At 32.4% G+C, this 22,643-nt stretch overlaps 1 protein-coding gene across 4 annotated transcripts in view; it reads left to right on the top strand.

Annotated features, from left to right (window-relative positions):
- The window catches only part of Camta (Calmodulin-binding transcription activator), a 1,863,487-nt gene that overhangs the window by 1,159,866 nt on the left and 680,978 nt on the right, over nucleotides 1-22,643 (top strand). The gene's annotated exons all lie outside the window — the stretch shown is intronic.

Below are 22,643 nucleotides of genomic sequence, written 5' to 3' on the forward strand. Positions count from 1 at the left end.
AGTGAAACAGCTTTTGTAGAAGGTGGCCTATGAATATTCGAATCGTTTGAATGTTCCCTTTGAAAAGTGGTCTGCATACTTCTCTTTTGAGAACAAATAAAATTAATAAAAATATAAGTGTTATTGCCTCTATCCTGCATAGATAAGAATTGTTAGGTTTTAGAAATATATTTTTATCTATTACTGTATGTACATATTTAAGACTTTTAGACATACCTTTTTAATCTATTTTTTAAGTTTAATTTTGAGCTTTTAACTCCTTTGAGGAGTTAAAAGTTAAGTGCATACAGGTGATAGTATTGAATAAAAGAAATACCATCAGACAAGTAAGATATAACCATTTTAAATAATTTTAACAAGTTTTGAGTAAATAAATAATTGTGAGAAATATTAAAAAAACTGGTTTTGGCGAATGTTTTAAGTCCGAGGGGTCGACCCGCTTAGGCATTCCTACGCGTTTTTTGGTTTCTTGGCAGATAAGAAAGTAATTAGTGCCGACAAAAATTAAATATTAAAATAAAAGCCTCATAAGTTTATTATAAAAATCCAGATCCGGCCTTAGAATAAATTAGTTTAAAGTTAGGATTAGAATTAAATTAAATTAAAATAATAAATATTAATTGTTATTGTAATAAAAAAGTTTAATTAATATAGGAAAATACTATATTGGTGTATATTAATATAGAAAATATATATTAATATAGAAGGTAACAAAATCGAATGAACAGCAAAAGAAATAAACCAGAACACGATAACTCATCCGACGAGGAGGAAGCCTTCAAAAGAAGCAAAGCTACGCTAAGAACACCTCCTAAGGATAACATAAAAAATCACGAAATGGAAGAACTAAAGAAACTACTAGAAGAAATAAGTAAGGAGATTAAAACGGAGATAAAAGAGCTGAAAACAGAAATGAAGGAAGAAAATAAGGAGATCAGAAGATATATAAATGAAGTTAAAGAAGAGATAAAACTAAATAATGAAGAAATAAAAATCATAAAGGTGGAAATAGAAAGGGTGAAGGAAGAATGGACAAAAGAGAAAGAAGAACTGAAAAGAGAAAACGAACTAACCAAAACCGATAACAAAAAGATAACGGAAGAATTAAATGATCTAAAACACTCATTGAAAAAATTAGACAAAGAAAAAAGAAAGAAGAATATAATCATTAGTGGAGCAATAATAGACTCTGAAGACCCAAAAACATTGAAAGAAGGAATGACTACTATGTTTGAAAATCATCTTGAAGTCAAAACTAATATTAAAAGAGCACAAAAAATAGGCACAAAAACATGCTTAATTGAACTAGAAAGCGAAGAAGAAAAAACAACAATCTTAAGAAACAAATACAAACTTAAGAATGTGAAGACCAAAAAAATATGGATTACAGAGGATCTCACAAAAGGAGAGAGAGAGAAAATGAAAGCTTTAAGAGATAAAGCAAGAGAAATGAGGGAAAATGGAAAAATGGTCAAAATAGGATACAATAAAATCACAGTAGATGGCAAGGAATGGAGATGGTGCTATAAAGAAGAAAAAGTAGTGGAAATAGAGAGTTCAAAAAACTACCAGAGCAACATAAAAGGAACCAAGGAGAGGTCAAGCAACGAATAGAGAAAGAAGAATTACAAAATTATCCGGACAATGATGATAAATGTTTAGTTTTAAGTAGTAATAGGAATAGGATTAGAAATGTAAATGATAAGTATGCCATTAGAAATTTGACTTGTGATAGGAATATGGGTATTAGGCTTACTAACAGTAGTGATAATATTATAGTTAGGGGGAATATCAAAAATGGGCATAGCATTAGTAATGAAGGTAGGGAAAAATTAAATATTAGCATTAGAAATAAAAACGGTAATGAAATAAATAACGGATATAATGTTAATACAAAAACCAGGGAGCATGAAATCAACGTTAACACCAATAATGGAGAAGAAGAATACAGTAATAGGGAAATACATCTTAACAAGACAAATCATATAGGAATAGCGACATGGAATGTGACATCTCTGACCGGCAAGGAAATAGAAGCTACGGAAGAAATGGAAAAAATGAACGTACAATTAATGGGAATAAGCGAGACAAAAAAGATAGGGAAAGGACACATCAATATCAATGAGAAATATAGTCTATATTATTCCGGAGTACCACAGGATCACAGAGCAAAAGAAGGAGTCGGTATAATAGTTAATAAAAGAATAGAATCAAGAATAACAAACTACGAAGCAGTATCATCTAGAATAATCACAGCCCAAATAGAACTAAAAGACAAGATAGGAATAATACAAATATACGGACCAACAGAAGGTAATGAAGAAGAGATAATGATAGAATTCTACAACGAACTCCAAAACGCATTAGACAAATTAAGAGAGACAAGAGAAAAAATAGTAATCTTAGGCGATTGGAATTCAAGAGTAGGTAAGGATATTAACAGGGGATTAGGATGCATTGGACAATATGGGGAAGAAACATTAAATAGAAATGGAATTAAAATGCTGGAATTCTGCCAAACCAATGACCTGATAATAGGAAACACATTCAGTGAACAAACCATTAACGACAAATATACATTTGTGGCTGAAGAGAGAAATGCGAAAAGCTTAATCGACTATATAGTCTATACGAGAAACCTAGAACAAAATATAAAAAACATCTTAACGGAAAAGGAACCCGAACTGTCTACACAACACAGGATGGTCACTGCAAAACTGGAGGATGAAAAAATGGAGGAAGTGGAAAGAAAAGAGTACAAGAAAGTAAATGTAAACAAACTAAAGATAAAAAGTGTGCGAGAATTTTACACGGAGGAAACTAACAAAAGACTGAGACAAATAGAGCGCCAAAAAGAAACATGGACAATGGAAGAAAGATGGAATACATACAGTGAAGTATTAAAGACAACAGCAACTGAAGTGTGTGGAATCAAAAAATATAATAAACAGTTAAAAAGGACAAGGTGGTGGAATAAAGAAGTGAAGACAGAAATAAAAAAGAAGAAAATAGCATGGAAAAAATACCTCGAAACGGGATTAGAAGAAGATAAAGAAAAATACTATAGGCAGAGACGATTGGCAAAAAAGACAGTCACACAAGCAAAAACAAAAACATGGAAAGAATTTGGAGAAGAACTTCAGGAAGAATATATAACAAATAATAGAAACTTTTGGACGACAATACGACACATAAGGCAGGGAAAACGAAAGGAAATAAACGCAGTAAGAGATACTTCAAACCAAATACAAATAAGCCCAGAACAAATAGCTAGGGTATGGAAAGAATATTATGAGAAAAAATTTGATACCGAAGTGATAAAGGAAGACAATATAATCAATGAAGGCGAAGAAAACACATAGCCAGAGCAAATAAGTAGAGAAGAAGTAATAGAAGGATTATCAAATATAAAAATAGGCAAGGCAGGTGGAGATGATGAAATTGAACCGGAAATGGTAAAATACATGGGAGAAGAAGGAATAAACTGGCTATGGAAAATATATAAAGAGGCGTGGGAAAAACAAACAATCCCTAAAGACTGGCAGAACAATATCATCGTGCCAATATACAAAAAAGGAGAACATGTAAACTGCGACAACTATAGGGCAATATGTCTGTCATCGGTGTGCTTTAAAATATATACGAAAATAATAGAGAAGAGACTGAGACAAGAAGTAGAAATGGTATTGGGAGAAGAACAAATGGCATTTAGACCGGGAAGACAGACAAATGACAACATATATATCATTAGAAACCTAATAGAAAGAAGCATAGATACGGGGAAAAAACTAGTATTAGCATTCATAGACCTAAGAGCAGCATTTGACACGATAGAAAGACATATTATAGGGAAATGCTTGAGGAAAATTAACGTACCTAATGCATTGATAAAAATTATAGAAAGTACTTACAAAGAGGTAAAAGGAAGGGTACAAATAACAGGGGAAAGATCGGAAGCATTTAATTGGAAGAGAGGTATTAAACAAGGAGATAGTCTCAGCCCTTTGCTATTCATAATAGTAATGAACGAATTAATAAGAAACACTAGAGTCAGAACTAATCAACTACAGACAATAATAGGTTACCGCAGATTACAACCGGTAACAATAGAGTCCTTAATGTATGCAGACGACATAGTACTAATAGCAGATTCCGAGAATAAAATGCAGAAACTAATGGATATATGGGTAGAACAAATAGAAGAACTTAAAATGGAGATAAACGAGGAAAAAAGTAAGATAATGATAATCAGCGGCAAAGGAGATAATGAAGATAATCAAATAAAGATAAAATGTAAAAACTCAGAATTGGAAATAGTAACAACTTACGAATACCTGGGAAGTATAATAACTAATGATGGAAAAATAGACTGGGAAATAACAAATAGAGCAAAGAAATCAAACAAGTTATATTATGCGTTAGCCCCAATAATGGGAAAAAGAGAACTTGCACGAGAAACAAGAATAAAAATATATAACACAATAGTGATACCGACTGTGCTCTATGCAAGTGAAAACTGGACAATTCTGGAAAAACATAAGAGCAGGATAAACGCAATGGAGATGAGACATCTAAGAAGGATAGTTGGAAAGACAAAATGGGATAGATTAAGCAACGAGACTATTAGGAGAATGGCCAACCAGGAACCGATAATGAACAAAATAGCAAAGAGACAAATGAACTGGTATGGGCATCTGATGAGGATGCAATCCAATAGAATAACAAGAAAAATTTATGAAGCAAAAAACATCGGAAAAAGAAAAAGAGGCAGACCAAGAAAAAAATGGATACAGCAAGTAGTAGTGGCGGGAAAACTTAAACAAAAATCACTCGAGGAATTGAAAATAATGGCAGGAAACAGAAAAGAATGGAAGAGGTGGGTAAATGGAAATTAAAATAGCTAGCCCAAATCCGACACCCTGTTAGGGTAAAAGGAAGGGGAGAAAGAAAGAAAGAAAGAAATTTTGAGCTTTACAAAAAATATAGTAGTAGTTTTTACACTTTTATTTTAGTTTAGTTTTTAAGAAATCTCTTAAATCTAAATTGCTAACTGAGTAACACATGTGCAACTATTTGATTACCTGTTATGAAGTATGTATAAACTATGTGATAGTTTTTGGGCAATATTTTAATGCTAAATATTTCTATTGGTTATGGTTTTTAATTTATTGTTACAGAACATGCAAAAAAAATATTATACATTTTTTTTTCTCTTGCTTAAGATGAAAGGTAGAGGTATTGATTTCTTGAAGCACCAACTGATCTCCGGCATTTTTATTTCTTTGAGTATTTTTTTTTTGTTTTTAGCGTGCATAGGATTTCGGTTTCCATTAGATTCCATTGTTGTGAACAAGTATTTGTTGACTACAGATGCTGATTTTTTAGCAATACTCTTATTTAGTTTTGCTTTGTAGGGTGTGGGTGTGATTAAATCTGTTTTGCGTGTTCTGTCTGGCTTAGAGGGTCTTTGGTGGTAGTCGCGGATGCGATACTATGTCTTCTGACCTGACGATACCTTGCTCAGAACTGCTACAGGATGGTTGTGCTACTATTCATTATGACAGCTCTATTGTAGGCGATTCTGAACAACTCTCCGACCTTTAAGTTTGTCACAACCTTGCCAGAGTTTGAATGAAGTCAATTTTCAATAACGTTTGCGTAAAATGTTTTTAATGGGAACAAACATCCAACGTTCGGGGGCTGCATTTTGTGGCTTTATTTGAGGGTGGGGGGCATGCAGACGATGCTTACATTATTGTTTCGTGTCGAGTTTATAAGGTCTAGGTTTCTAAGGTGTTTCTCGTATGGCTGATACGTGCTTCCTTTGTGTGCTTCACAATCTGCTTAAACCACATGGTAAATATGTCGATCTGAATTCATCCTGATGAGTGATAAGTAGGAGTGGAACCAGCAGATGTTCCGTTCATTAACTCATCGTTGGAATTTTTTACCGGCCATACAATTAAAAGCGGTATATAAGATTCCACAGCATTCATGCAGACGACTAGAGTAATAAGATAATCTCCTTCGGCAGATGTTAAATTGGCAACAATATTTGTTTTACCAAGTAAAAAAGGAGAAATCCCAGTGGTTTGCTATATACCATAGTTTATAAAAACTTATTAGGAAACTTAGAGCAGTAGTATATAATGGTATATTTTATTTTATTAAAAAGTAATTAAAACGTATTCAATACAATTACAATTTTCCAAAAGGTTTTCGATCCAGTAGCACCATCATCAGTGAAACACTTTGAAACTAGCTACTGAAATATGTTTAAAAACATATAAATTAGATAACAATCATACGTTTTTTAAGGCGGGAATATATCCGCGACTTCTACGAATACCATCGGTTACAAGATGACGGAAGCATCTGAAATAGCATTTTGTAAAATATGTTATGGCGTATTCTTTTATTAGATTTATTGTTACATAGAATAATAGCGAGATATAACCTTACAGAAACGTGTAGAAAAGGATAACAGTTGTAGATTCATCTTGCTAATACAATAAACAGAACAGCATCAATAAGTTTGTTTGTACATGTTAGCAGGAAAGGTTGATACATATGCTGCAAGAAAATAATATGATTATACAATAATGGGTAAAGAACAGAGTTAAATGGATATCCCATACTTTAAAAAATTTTATTTATAACAAAACAAGTATTTAGCTAATATTTTATACACTATAAAACATACCGGCATATCGGCAACACGGCAAGCAGGTGTAAAGACGTGTGAAATGTCTCTCCAAAATAAATATTGTAAGAAGTGTAAAAAAACTGTAGTAAATGGAGTAAAGTGCATAAATTGTGACGCTAGCATCCATGTGAGTTGTGCTCGAAAGAGTAACAATGTTAAGTTTATAAATGACGAGTTGATTGAATGTTGTTTACCAGTGAAACCTGAAGATCAAATATTTTTGGAAGCAATGGATAACTTAATAACAGATGATAAGGTAATTGATATTAACATATTCAAATATATAATTAGACAAAAAGATACCCTAATTAAAGAGCTATACGGAAAAATTGACCTTATGAGTCAACATATTGATTTACTAAAACAATTAAATTCGCAAAAAAATGTTGTCGAAAATCAAGAACAACTTATACATCAAAATAAGGTAATAAACAAAGACACACTTATGGATTCAGTCGAAACAAAATCAGTTCGTCAACCCATCAACGCGAACAAAGATCGCACTGTTGCCAGTTCTTCCCAGAAATGTGAAGTTACAAAGAAAGATGTTTCAGAAGCGATATTACAAGTAACTACAGAACAAAAGTTAAATGAGTACATATACGTAGGTGAAAGTAACCAGGAACAATCTGAATGGACAGAAGTAGATAGAAGGAAAAAAATAAAGCATTTAGTTGTGGGAAAAAACACTGAAATGATATTAAATGGAAAAGAAATCAAGGGAGTACATAAGTTGATAGACCTACATGTATACAGGGTCGATCCCGATATGACTGCGGAAAATATGAGGGAACTTATGAAGACTACATTTCCCGAAGTAGAGGTAGAATCCCTAAAATCAAAGCATCCTGATATTTACAGTTCATTTAAAGTTACAATTTTTAATAACAATTTTAAAGAAGCTATGTCTCCTAAAATATGGCCATGTGGAGCTCACGTACAACGTTTTTTTCACGTAACACCCAGAAAGCCGCAAGAGATGTAGATAAAAGTGTACGAATAGAATCAGCGGTAGTGCAAAAGAATATAGGAAACACCTGTTTTTGTGAAAGTGATATGATAAGTTCTGATAAACAAAAGTTGGTAGTAAATCCTGACCAAACCAGTTTGGTAAGCATTTTTCATATAAATACACAAAGTTTATTAAATAAAATTGATCAACTTAACATTTTTTTAAAAGATAAAACTTACAATATTTTGTGCTTTTCTGAACATTGGCTTAGAGAATCTGAATTAACAACAGTGATAATTGACAGATACTTTTTATCAACTTGTTACTGTAGAAAAAGTAGAGAACATGGGGGTGTTGCTATTTTCTGCGATGGCAAAATATCTACACGTCCAGTTTCTTTAAATGATATATCTTGTGAATATGAAGGTGAATTTTGTGCTTTGGAAATTATAGATATAAAAACTATTCTAGTGTCAGTGTATAGAACAGGTAACGCAGATTTAAAAATTTTCTTAGGCCTATTTGAAAAATTAATAATATTCTGTTCTAATAATTATGTTCAAACAATTATAATTGGGGATTTCAATATTGATTTCAAAGGCACTTCAAATGAATTAAAATATTTTTCCGATCTAATTTCTTCTTTTGGTTTAACTATGAGGATTGATGAATGTACAAGAATCACTGCTACATCAGCAAGTTGTTTAGATAATATTTTAACAAATATAGATAATGAAATAGTTGGGTGTGGTGTTGTAGACCCATGCCTTGCTGATCATTGTGCTCAATTCCTGAATTTAAAAATAAAATCTGATCAAATTGACAATGATAGGATATTCAGAAGACACATAACATGTAAAGGCACCCAAATGTTAAAACAATCACTAAAATCTGTGGATTGGTCGTTAATAAACAATTCAATAACAGCAACGGAATTAGCTGAGTTCATAATTGACACATATGTAAAATTAACTGAAGTTTGCTTTCCAGTAAAAAAGTCAAGTATTCATTTTGAGGCACCTGTTTCTTGGTTTGACGATGAACTAAGGAAAATGCGAGTAAACCTTTCGAAGATAAAAATTACTGCTAACCTTACTAGTGATTACACTCTGTATAATCAATTCAAAAAACACTATCAATTAACAATATCAATAAAGAAAAAACTGGCATATGAGCAGTTTTTCTTAAAATCTGATAATATATCTCGAGATTCTTGGAAAGTCATCAATTATCATAGGAATAAAACTCAAAATAAAAAAGTAACTTCATGTAATATTTCATCAAACGAGTTTAATAATTACTTTACTTCGGTAGCGGGAAATATATTGAACTCGTTAGATGAGACAGATGAAAATGATGCCATGAATTTTTTGGAGGGAATATACTCCCCTTGCCACTCGTTGTTTTTAACACCTGTTAGTGATACTGAAGTTAGGAATACATTATACAGCTTGAAAAACTCAAAATGCACTGATTTTTACTTCTTAAACAAACAATTAGTGATAGAAACTCTGGATATTATTATTGATAAACTGGTCATACTTTATAATCTTTGCCTTATCGAAGGAATCTTTCCCGATGTATTAAAAGTAACAAAAGTGTTACCGCTACTCAAAAAAGGATCTCCAGAAGAAATTGAAAATTATCGCCCTATTTCTATTATTCCCATTCTTGGTAAAATTTTTGAAAGTATTTTGAATAACCGCTTAATAGAGTACATAGAAAAGTACAAAATACTTCATTGTAATCAATATGGTTTCAGAAAAAAATGCAGCACTACTCAAGCAATTCAGGAAATTGTAAGGGAAGTAGTTGATGGCCTAGAGAGAGGTCACTTCGTGTCTTTAACATTGTGTGACTTATCTAAGGCTTTTGATTGTGTCTCACACACTTTACTTTTAGACAAAATGCACAAATATGGCATAAGGGGAAATGCTCTTAATTTATTTCGCTCGTATTTAATAAACAGAAAACAGGCCGTTTTTTTAAATAATAACTACTCCAATTTTCACAATGTTGAACATGGAGTTCCCCAAGGGTCTATATTAGGACCTACATTTTTTCTTCTATATCTCAACGATATATTTCATTATACCCACCCCTTAAGGTGTATATGTTTTGCAGATGATACAACCGTTATTAGTACCGACCAGAATCAATATAATTTAAATAACAAAATAGGAAACGATGTGCTTAAAATTAAAAACTGGTTTACACATAATAAACTAAAACTAAACGAGGATAAAAATCAAAATATAGTTTTCAGTTCAGATCGAAGACACATTTTTGGATATAGCATCAAATTGTCAGGGATTTTTATGGATGACAACTTAGATTGGGGCATCCATATAGACAACTTAAGTTCTAAACTCGCCAGTACAATATTTGTAATGCGTAACCTGGTTTATTTAGTACCTAAAAGTACCCTTAAAATGTGTTACTTTTCATTGTTTCATAGTCATATACAATATGGAATAGCTGTTTGGGGCAACTCTGGTCATGCCGACAGAATATTTAAATTACAAAAGAAGGTGGTGAGGATACTTGCTGGAGCGGATTTAAGGGATCATTGTAAACCATTATTTTTGAACATGGGTATTATGCCTCTACCTTCGCTTTATGTGTATGCAACACTATTGGAAATTCACGATAATAAAAATAAGTTTACTATAAACTCCCAATTACATGATCATCTAACAAGATCGAGGGATTTAATTAGGTCACAACGATTCAGACTATCAAAGAGCACAAAGAATTCAATTGATATTCACTTGTATAACTATCTGCCTAACGAAATAAAAATTCTGTCTCCACCACTGTTTAAAAATAGGATCAGAAAGCATTTTTTAACATATTGTTTTTACTCAAAGACAGAATACCTCAATACACCTTTATAACGTGTACCCAGTTTGGTCAGAATACTGTCGATTTACTATCTACATATCACATTGTATTATTGCTATTAAAATGTACTAAGTTTTATGTATTAGTTTATTTAGTCATCGATTCGGGAATATTCTTAATTATTTGCACATTTTTGTTACTTCCATATTTCAAAGATTTTTTATGTGACAGTTTAGGTTTGTTTTTTTTTTTGGTTAGAGATTTTTTTATCTTAAATTTTTAATTTTAATTCTTCTGCTAATACTTACATATGTATATTACTTTAGCCAATATGGTTAAGTTAATTTTAAGTTTACATTATTATATCTTTTATTGTATTTTTTATACGGACTTCAAACTTTATGTAAAGTGGTCAATAAACGTTCTATCTATCACTATTTTGCTAATCATATTTCTACAGTTATTTGCGTTACCAAAATACAATTTATTCCAGTTATACCAACTGTACTATTACAATAATTTATGAATAAGGAATCCTACTAACCGTAACCATATATTTTCCAGAAGACTTTAGAACTCCTGAACTAGATGCTTATCTGAAATAGTTTGTATATTATTACGATATTAATTCAACAGTTAGTGCATGCGTGTGCAGGGAACTCTGATTTGTTTGATACAGTCTATGTATACCTCTATATGCATAAACGATAGCTTGATAAAGATTACGCACATTTACTATAATGTCACATAAAATAGCTACTAACTCTGGAACTATCGGAAAACAGGGTGGAAAATTTATATGCTTGTATAGCAACCAAGTTAGTTAAATACGGTCCCATGAAAATATTTAAACGGAAGCTGTTAAATAGCTACATTCTTGTATTTTTCCTTAATGCGTAGATTTATTTGTTATACAATTATTTAGTAAATAAAAACCCCATTATTTTCTTAATAATGCTCTAACGTTTTTTATTTTGAAGTTTCGATTTCCACTTCGGAACTCGTTGTCCAAATACATTTTTTGAGCATATAAAATGTTGAACTGTGAACATACTTTGTTGGTAGCTTAATTTCCGCTCGTATATACTTAAAAATTCGCTCCCTCCCATCCTTACACCTTCAGTTCTTTCCCATAGTACCTCCTGAAATATTAGTTGGGAATACAAATTAAATAATTGATATTGAAAATGGAGTTAGACAAGGGGATCCCTTATCAACAACACTTTTTAATCTAACTTTAGAAGCTGTTGTTAGAAAACTGGATATAAACGGCTGTATTAATACAAGATCTATGCAAATATGCGCATATGCGGATGATGTTGCCATAATAAGCCGCAACAAAAGTGTATTAAGCGAAAAAGTTATAGAACTGAAACGAGAAGCTGCTACGTTTGGTCTATATATAAATGAAAGCAAAACAAAATATATGGAGTGCACAAAATCGAATGAACATGAGAATCTGAAGGTAGACAACCATACCTACAAATATGCCTCCACTTTTCCCTACCTAGGCTCAATAATAAATGACAACAACAACATCAGTCAAGAAATACAAGCACGGATTCTTAGCGGTAATAAGTGCTTTTATGCATACAAAGACTTAATGAAAAGTAAGTTACTGAATCGTGAGTCTAAGCTGAGAATCTACAAAACAGTAATTAGACCAGTGGTCACATATGGATGTGAAACGTGGACCCTCTCAACCACTGATGAAAATCAACTGAGAATATTTGAGCGCAAAATACTAAGGAAGATATTTGGACCAACCCAATGCAGCGATGGTTCGTGGAGAATTAAAATGAATCACGAGCTGGATGAACTAATGCAGAGCGCAGATATTGTCAGATTTGTAAAGTCACAAAGACTAAACTGGCTTGGTCACCTAGAAAGAATGCCAGATAATCGAGCTGTAAAAGTAGTCCAGAGATGGAAGCCCCAAGGAAACAGAACAAGAGGAAGGCCCCGTAAAAGATGGATAGACGACGTAGAGAGGGATCTTAAAACCATGAACATCAGGCAGTGGCGAAGGAAAGTATCCGACAGGGCAGAATGGAAGAACATTGTTAAGCAGGCCAAGACTCACAAAGGGTTGTAGCGCCATTAGAAGAAGAAGAAGACAAATTAAATAATTGTGGCGACAGCACATATCCCTGTCTGACTCCTCTTTGAATTTCTACTTGATTTGTCTCACTATCTTCCACCCTTGTTGTTTGATTGTAGGATAGATTTTTGATTAAATTAATATCATTGGGATCAAGGAGACTTACCATAATAAAAACGGATAGCAAACTGTTAAACATAATGAAAAGAAATCATATCGTCAGAGAGTACAAACGCCAGTTACAATAACTTGTTAGAAAAGTCGAAGGAATACGATCGAGTGAGCGTAAGAGACTGCTTTGATTAGGAAACGTGAAACAACGGACTGGTCTTCAGGTGAAAGATCCATTTCAAGCGGCTGCCGATAGAGACAAGTTCAAATTGTTAATAATAGCAAATGTTTGAAGGTATAGTCTAAAGTGCATGGTTTCATATATTTTTTTGTGTAAGTTTTAGCTTGATATGACACTAATAGAAAGAGTTGATTGAATTTTTTTCTTTTGGATATTTTCCTCAGAATATACGCAAACTGCTCTCTCATTTGACTTAAGCTGTGGAATAATCAACTCTTATCCTATCCTTATCCTTATTTCCTGGGAATATAACCAGCCCATTTCTATAATTCCAACAAAGTATGCACATGTTTCCCCATGTAATTTTCCCGGTCTCGTGTTATCGCAACTATTTAAATCGTTTCCTTTAATGCATGGTTTCCATATTAATCGTGCCAAATAACTACCTTAGTCGAGGTAGCGATTAGTTAGAAATAATTAAAAATATAGCTCTGCTATATCATTTTTCTTCAATTGCTGCAGAAGAACGTGCGTGATCGCATTTTAATTGTTTCGAAATTGAGTCGTTTAAGAACAGTGTGATTATGTGGTAATTTAATTAAAAAATTATGCATATGCGTCGTTTATTCAGTTAAGAAAATTAAAATTTTATATTGAAGTCGGTATAATATATATCACTCATTAGGAAACAATTTTGTTGGTCGATTGAGTTCCTTCTTTTAAAGAAATGATTTCTCTTACGGTTGATTGCCGATAATAGAGACATTCAAATTATATATAGAGTTGATACAGTAAAAATCCTGCTGCATGTCATTATTTACGTCAAAAATCTAAGTTGATACTGTTGACATAAAAAATTCCTAAATTAATTTTAAATCAAATATATCACACAATTATTACAGAAGTGGATTATACAGCAAAACAAATTAATATTCAATGTGAATATATGAAAAAATTAGAATTAGAAAACAACAATTAAGTAATAATCTTACGTTAAAAACAATATAAGCCACTTGTGTAGTATAAAGAAGTAAAATAGAATAATAAAAAATAACAATTATTTCATTACTTACTTAGTTTGAAATAGTTTTTCCACTAGATTTTCAAACGTTCGTTCAAACTGATCGATACATTGTAAAATGTAAAAAATATGTGGTGTTTAAAAGTTTCACACTAGTACATGCTTCTGTTTCCAGATTTTAGTCTTTTTTGTACTTTTTTTATCAATCTTATGGATTTTTTGAAACACTTTGTTACAGCATTAGTTTAAACTTTATTAAAAAATGAAGCTTAATTTTAATGCTCAAAAAGCCATAAGATGCTTTACTTACTAATCAATGTCTATGTCACAGCTGCTTCTGAAATCACTGTCACCGTTTATATTAGTTATAATAGGTAGAATTTACTGTCCATCTAGTATATGCTCTCGGTCATACCACTTTTTAATTACATTTTCTTTATGACTAATAGAATTTTGCCATATCTGTGTTGTAACAGTTTGTAGAGTTTCTTTCCGCATGTTTAAAGCATCACGTTCTTTATAGCGATCTGTACCACTATGTCGGTTATAATAGTTTTTGGCTATTCCCCATATTAATTCTATAGCATTGAGTGACAGACGTAATAGGTAATGGGCATATTGTTCTGTTAAATCATCAACAATGTATTTTGGAGGTAGCTTGTTTTTAAAAATAAATATTGATAACCATAACTAAACTGTCATTAGCCATACGTACTGAGCAACAATCTGCAAAAACTCGTTTTTCACCATTTCTTTTTAGTTAGTTTATGTCTTGGTTAAAGATATGTTTGGTGCTTTCTCTAACAACATGCTATGTCATGGAGCATTTACCATTATAATTAGAAATTGTTCAGACAAACTTAATAGTTGATTTTTAAACCACGATAAAAAATTTGCATGATTCAGTGAAGCCACTTTCATTACCACCAACATATCTACAAAAAATGTTTATTCCAGCACCTTTATAATTTTAATATAATTATATATTACCTATTTCTACCAGTTTTAAGAGATTTTACACTTATTTACAAACTTAAATAGTTCTTTATGTTTATATTTTTGATATAACCTCAAAAGTTTGGCTCTCGTCACAGCAATATGAGACTGTTTTATCAGTCCTCTCCTTGGATCATCTTTTAGCCATTTAAAACCAATATCTTTTAGGACAATAAATACTGAGTAACATGTGACAACCACTAAACAGTTTTTTCCCTTTAATTGAATCCATAAAGAGCCAAAGTCACATGTTCTTCAGAAAAGAATTAACTTTGATTTCATGTTAAACAAACCTGTTTAACTTAATTACATTTTATGATATCTAAAGAAAACATATACTTACTTCGTTCATGCATACTGTACATTTTATAATATAATTAAAAGAAAAAAAAATGAAAAACTGCAACACAAAATACAAATTAATGTTTATATCGACAACTAACATATGTTGTTCTCAAATGAAGCAAAATACCTTATTATGACTCTGACACCAAGCTACTTTGGAAAGCGCACGTACACAAGAAGAGGGAAGAGCTTGTTCCTAAATATAGAAAGCTGTACTAGCTTTAAAAAAAATTTAAACCGAGCATACCCAATTTACTTCGGCCACATAGCTAGAACTATGGAACTATTGGTAGTAGAAGGAAAGATAGAAGGCCGAAGACCAAGAGGAAGCTCTCCAACACGATGGGCAGACTAAATGAAGTATCTAGTAGGAAAATCCCTACATAAAGTCGTTTATATGGCAAAGGATCGCAGCCAATGAAGATAGCAAGCTAACAATATTTAGAGTGTTACCGCACCCTGACAAGGGCTCAAGGAATGAGAAGGAGAACTGGCTTATTGGATGAAATGTTTTCTTTGTCCACATGTAATAAAGCAATAATATACAAACAAGTACTTAAGCTGGTTTAATCTTGCGGTGTATAACTGTTCGGATGTCCTAAATGAAATAATACTAACATTATTCAACTTTTTCAAAATAAAGTAGTAAGAAACTTATTTAAAAATGTCAACAAAGAAATTGGAAGCTTTGCTGAAAATCGTTGAAAAAGACTTTATAATCATACCTGTCAGCTACTGAACAACACCACTAGTTTGTGTCCAGTCTTCGATGTAAAAGAAATGTATAGTACTTAGAGTTCAGAAACAGATCAGTAAGATGTCTGTTATTAAGAAGATTATAAACTGTTACATTTGTAAAACAATATTGTTGCAATGGTTAACATAATATATAAAAACCATATAACCTATATTGAACCATGTTTTAGTATAATTTGTAAAATACTCATCAAAATAAATTATTAAGCTGAGCAATTTTTTATCGCTTATTGATTTGTTTTCATAATACATTCTATCCAAATTTTTTGGCAGTCACACCTGAATAACGGTTGGCTTCGTGATTCATTAGTTGTAGAAAAATCTACGGTTCTGTCTAGTAACGTAAACTAACCGTTCGCGTTGGCTGAGCAGCCAAACAATGATTGGATTAAAGTTTAGATGACAGTAGAGAATTGTAGTTAAATTTATACCAGCACTAGATAATTTAAGAAAATAGTTTAATAGAACAGCTGCTTTTGTTTTTGTTAAAGTATTACGGAAATAAATGTTAATAAATTTTTATTTGTAGACAAAACACTTAATAATTTTTTTCTACACGTGGTAATTTTATATTTTGCAGCAATTATTGAATTACGCACTCTTATGGGAAATAATATGAGTTTTGTTTTATTTGTTTTATAAATGGGAATTGAGAACCAGGGAATATGTAGGTATATCTGCGAAAAGAAATTTATTATTCCAAGCATATTGTGTAAAAACCATATAAGAAAACCGGTTAGTAATTAGGCGATGATCAGGGGGCATCAAATAGTCATTTTTAAAATTTAAAATTTAATTCCAATTACTTGGAAACTAAATTATTTAATTTCATATATTTTATGTTCAGTAAGAACGTTTGTTTTTGTTCTGTTAAAAGCCAAAGGAATTAATATAATATTTATATGTATAATTTATTAAAGACAATAATATTTATTTTATTAATGACATTTTATACATATTGATTATTCAGTTTACTGTACTGTACTAAGACTCTCTATATAATATACCTAATCTCTCTCCTATGGCGCTACAGCCCACGTCAGACCCTGTCCTCTCCCAGAATCTCCTCCCTCATTTTTTTTGTCCTTCTGCCTATTTACTCCTTCCTCTTTCTCTTTTTCTCCTTCCTTTATTTCTTCCTCTCTCTTGATTTGCTGTTTCTCCCTTCCTTAACTATCCTTCCCGCTACTTCTGCTTGCGCTTTTTCTAGCTTCAGTTTCTTCCACTTCTCTCCTCCAGCTTTTCTTCAAAGGTTTGATCCCTTTATTTCACTCCCCCTTTTTTACTTTCTCCTTCATCCCCGCTGCTCCCTTTCCGTCTTTTTTATTTGTCTTTTTCCTTCTCAACTTTCTTCCCATGAGTTGGGTCGTGCTGATAGGTCCAGTGGGGCAGTGCGCCCTTACCCCGCCAAGGCTATTTTCTCCTCAGGTTCGCCACCTCCCTTGGGCATCGCTTGTAGCCCACTATGTTACACCTGGGCCATGCACCTCTTTGGCACGATGGTGTTACACCTTGATGTTGGGGAGGCGGTATATTAGGATTATGCACAGTCGCCTGCCCTATGCCGATGCGTATTAGTTTGTATACATCCGGATGTTAACAATCTAAATCATCAAAAGTGTTAGTGACTTGGGATTTGGTGGATGGTCGGAGATGAGCCTGGGTGACCAGTCTTGGCTCATCTGCGCTGCTCCTTCTGCAGGATGGGTCTGATTATCTGGGAAAAAATGAAGATTTTTATTAAAGAAATGTGTTTGATTATATGGAAGGACATGGAGATTTTTATTAAAGAAATTCGTTTGGATAATTTGGAAAAAGACGCAGTACTTGTGATTGGTTGCTGCACCTTGCAGCGTCCAGCGGTAGTGTCCGGCGCTCATCCGGTTCACAAACGCTGGACGTTAGTTCGACTGTACTTAGCTTGATCGGTCATGCTCCCCAGGATATATCCCAGAATAGAGGAACCAAGACTGATTACTAGGCTCTTCAACCACGACGAGGTCATTTCACAGCCCAGGAAGGTCATCTCATTTTGACCTAATTTCCTCGCTGTCATTGTTTCTTGGATTTCAACATTTCAAAGTCCTCGTTTCGTCCTTTTAACTATCTGTCAATCCCTGGAGATTTTTAGGAGGGTTAGTACGTGCTTTTGAACAGATTCTATAGTGATGTAGTCGTGACATTTTTACACTGCAAAATTATTATTATTTTGCTCATTCAATTTTTCAATTAAAATTTCGCAAAAAAGATATAATTACCCTCGTATTGGGTAGCAGCACTATTTTTTTCTTCAGTTTTGAGTACCAAATTTCAAAATTAATACAAACGCCTAGCATGTGTAAAGTGGTACGATAATAAGTCGGTGACTTTATTAAGCAGATTTGTTCAGTTAAGTCAGTTCGGCTTTTTATCCAACAAATATACCAGCGATGCTATGTTTTCTGTACTACATGAGGTCTATCAAGCACTAAACAATAATCTTTATACTGGCACTGTTTTTTGTGAGTATGCCAAAGCTTTTGATTGTGTAAATCACGACATTTTGATAAAAAACTAAATTTCTACGGAATTTGAGGTATTTCTTTGAATCGGTTCCAATCTTACTTGAGGAATAGGAAACAACTAATTAGAATAAATGATACTGACTCTAGTCACAAAAGCATTGTATGTGGAGTACCACAAGGTTCACTACTGGGTCCTCTACTTTTCCTTATCTTTATAAATGACATCACTAACTTAAAAATCGATGGAGCAATTTTTCTTTTTGCTGATGATACCAGTATTATCTGGAGGAACTCTAATATTGCAACTCTCCATGCAATTATCACTTGTGATCTACTTAAAATAAAAACTTGGTCGGAGTCTAATTTACTCTCTTTAAAGTGAATAAAACAGTAGCATTATTCTATAAAGGAGCTCTTCAACCCTTTCTTCTTAATAACAGCCAGATCAGTATCGTTGATTCTGTAAAATTTCTTTGTATTTTGATAAACAGCAACCTTAAATGGTCCCTTAATATTGATTTCTTAAGTAAGAAACTAGCCTCAGCCTGCTTCGATATGGCCTTCATTTTAGGGGTTCTAGTACAGCTGCCCACTCTGATATTATTTTTAAATTACATCTACATTTACATTATCTTTTTGCGAATATTCCGACACTGTTATTCACACAATACTGGAGTATAATAGATGTATAGTGGGGAAAAACAGAATATATAGAGAAATAGGTATGAACCCTGTGACTGTGAGAGAGATGATCGTAAAGATGACAGGCAGTAAGGAGGGATGGAATATTGTTCACAATTACATCCGATCAATAATTAAAAAGAAAAAAGAAGAAGAGAAACATCAACCGTACCAATAACAGAGACAAGACCTAGATAAGAGAAGGGAGTGTTCCAAAAAATCGTTGAACTATAATTGCCTCAATCTGAAAGTCAATGTAAGGTTACTTTCGTTTAAAGAAACATTATCCTATTATAGAGTTTACAATTGAACACAGGGAAAAATTAGTTTTAAATTTCCAGCAGGTGACCTCAGGATAAGTACCAAGTTTTTAACAAATTAATGTCAGTTAACAGGTCATTTATATTATATTAAAATAATGGGATTTAATATTATAATTTTTATCAGTTTCTATATACAAGTTAAAACAGTTTATTTATACAGAGCCATTGAATAAATCCTAATTATGGCAGTGGTAGGACGGAGATCCCCTTATTTATACGAGTAGTAGTAAGGTGATAATTATGGCTTGATATTGTCAATAAAAAGTTTAGTTAGACTTGAACCTACCGAAAACAGAAGTGTAGACACTTTATGAAAATATGGAGAAAAGTTAGATACTGAAACAGGTAACAAATGCCTAAACCCTGGAATATAGGTTCCCAAATGACAAATTAAATACGGTTCAGAAAATTATTCTGTAAGTTTCATAAGACACTTTTAAATTTGGATATTTTTCAATATACATTTTGTACATTATTAATATTAAGTTCCTCTGGTAAGTATATTTTGAAAAATTCTGCCGGGTTATAATGACCTTACGGCTTTTAAACGAACTAATGTGGTCCGTTACTACTTCCCTTTGTTCTTTGGAGAGATTCCTAGGTCTTAAAAAATGCTTTTCTCTTTGATCCCTTGAAAACATGCCAAAAAGTTTTAAAGACTTCTGAAGGAACTTTATTTTTTTCTTGGTTATATCATGGATAGCCATAAAAACTTTAAAGCAAACCTGAACTTCTTTTGTTTTATTATCATTATTTATAAACTTTACTACCTTACTTACTTATATATACGGCATCTTTAAATTTAGCGTTCTCTTCCATTTGACGTAAACGTCGGTTTTTGAGACCAAATGATTTTCTTCTCTTATAACTTTACATTTGCTGAACTACTCACATCCATATCACTTATTTCTGCCTCTCTTTGCATAAATAAATGATTTTGTATCAGTAACTTTAAGAAAGTAACCTCAAATGTATCCCTAAAGGCAATACGCGAAAACAATAAGTAAAAATAAAAGCATCTTTACTTCTTTCTGCGCGACTCATAGCTAACATTCCCCCTTTTTCTCCTGTATAATATGGTTCATTTTTAACCAGTGTTATTTATGTAAAGTAAAGTACAGAATATGACCAATCCAATGAATTATAAAATTTCTGATATTCCTCCTTTTTCCCTTGAACGCTTCAAATGTTACGTGCATGTTGCAACTCTTCCCTTGAATACTCTCCTCCAGTTATCCATTCTCAATGTCTCTTTAGCATTGGTTCTTACTTCGTCTATCCAGCGCTTCCTTGGGTTTTCTATTGGCCGACGTCCCATCCTAGTTCCACTTAGTGATCTGAGCTCCTACTAGGTGTTCTATTATTATCCATTCTTACAAGGAGGCCTGTCCAGTGCAATCTTTGTATTTTTACATAATTTGCTATAGATGATTCTTTGTAATATTAATATAGCTCGTGGTTGAACCTTATTCTTCACATACCATTGTAGTTGGGCCTCAATATTCATCTCAATAACTCTCTTTCAAAAGTATTAATAGGGTTGAATGTTTTTTGTGTCATGATCCATGTTTGGCTGTAAATGGCAAAGTGGTCTTCGTACGTGGCTTTAACTTATAATTTTTCTACGACTACAATTATTATAATAATTAGGTAAATTTTACTTACATTTTATATTAAAGCTACATTATTATTGCATCCTAGTTTTTAATTAATAAGTTAATAATTTTGGGGGATCCTTTATGGAAATTAGTTTTCTACTTTATTCCAGGGTTTAGGCATTTGTTATCTGTTTCAGTATCTAACTGTGCTCCATATTTTCATGTTTCCAAACACAAGTGTCCTACACTTCTGTTTTCTTTCGGTTCAAGTCTAACCAAACTTTTTATTGACAATATCAAGCCATAAATATCACCTTATTCAGCGTGGTTACTACGCTTACTTCCCGTATAAATAAGGTGATCTCCGTCATACCATAATTAGGATTTATTCAATGGCTCTGTAAGCTGTTTTAACTTGTATATATGTTAAAAATTATAATATAGAATCCCGTTATTTTAATATAATATAAATGACGTGTTAATTGGCTTTAATTTTTTAAAAACTTGGTACTTATCCTGGTGTCACCTGCTGGAAATTTAAAACTAATTTTTCTCGGTATTCAAATGTAAACTAATACGTTTCTACAATATATGCAAAGGTAACTTCAATGAGTTTCTGATTGAAGCAGAAACTTTTTGCACTAATTTCTCGCATAACTGATTTGTACCAACAGAACGATTAAGCGCACATCAAAACTTACAACTTGTTAATTTGACATAGATTTAAATAAACAAACCACGTAACTGTTTACCGAAGTATCCAAAGCAGAAGCATCAAAACACATTTGTGCTACTTTACGGAGTTTTGCAAGTTAAACCGACATTGGCCATAAGTTTCGCTGATGTATTTGAAGCAATTCAATACAACTGCATTATATAAAGTAGCTTCAGCTTTCCGACAATGTAGCTTGATGTTCTATAGAAAAAGACAAACAACCACAGTAAAAGTCGTTTTCTTTACGAAACAGGTCGTATATAAAAATAGTATCGACAAAACGTATATCGTTGCCGCCAATACTACTTTTGAATAGTTATTTTTATATTACAAAAATAAACAACTTATAACACAGGGAAAAGGATATTTCGTATGTTGTAGCTTCATATGTGAACCAATAAATTTAATAAAAGTGCAATATTAGAAAAAAAGTTTATTATCTTGTTTTGGAAACGAATTAAAAACGTGTTGTATTATATTCTAATTTTAGTTTTGTTTATTTATTTAAGGCTTTTGCATTACATGTCTACTATTAATCTTTAGCATATTTTATTTCCGAATTGAAGACATTAGAGAGTTCGGTGTAGACTTTGGTTGCTTTTATATTGTCTTCATCTTCTTTTTCAGCCTGTTTGCATCGCCTTCTGGACAAAGGCCTCCCTATGAGTTCTCCACTCTTCTCTATTTCATTCTATTCGGTGCCAGTTTCTCTCCACTTTTGCTTTGATGTCCAGTCACCGTTGTTTTAGTCATCCTACTACGAGCGTGCTCATGTAATCTCCCTACTACGACTGTGCTCATTTGGTCTT

The sequence above is a fragment of the Diabrotica undecimpunctata genome, chromosome 5, assembly GCF_040954645.1.
Source record: "Diabrotica undecimpunctata isolate CICGRU chromosome 5, icDiaUnde3, whole genome shotgun sequence".
In the NCBI taxonomy this organism is placed as follows: Eukaryota; Metazoa; Arthropoda; class Insecta; order Coleoptera; family Chrysomelidae; genus Diabrotica; species Diabrotica undecimpunctata.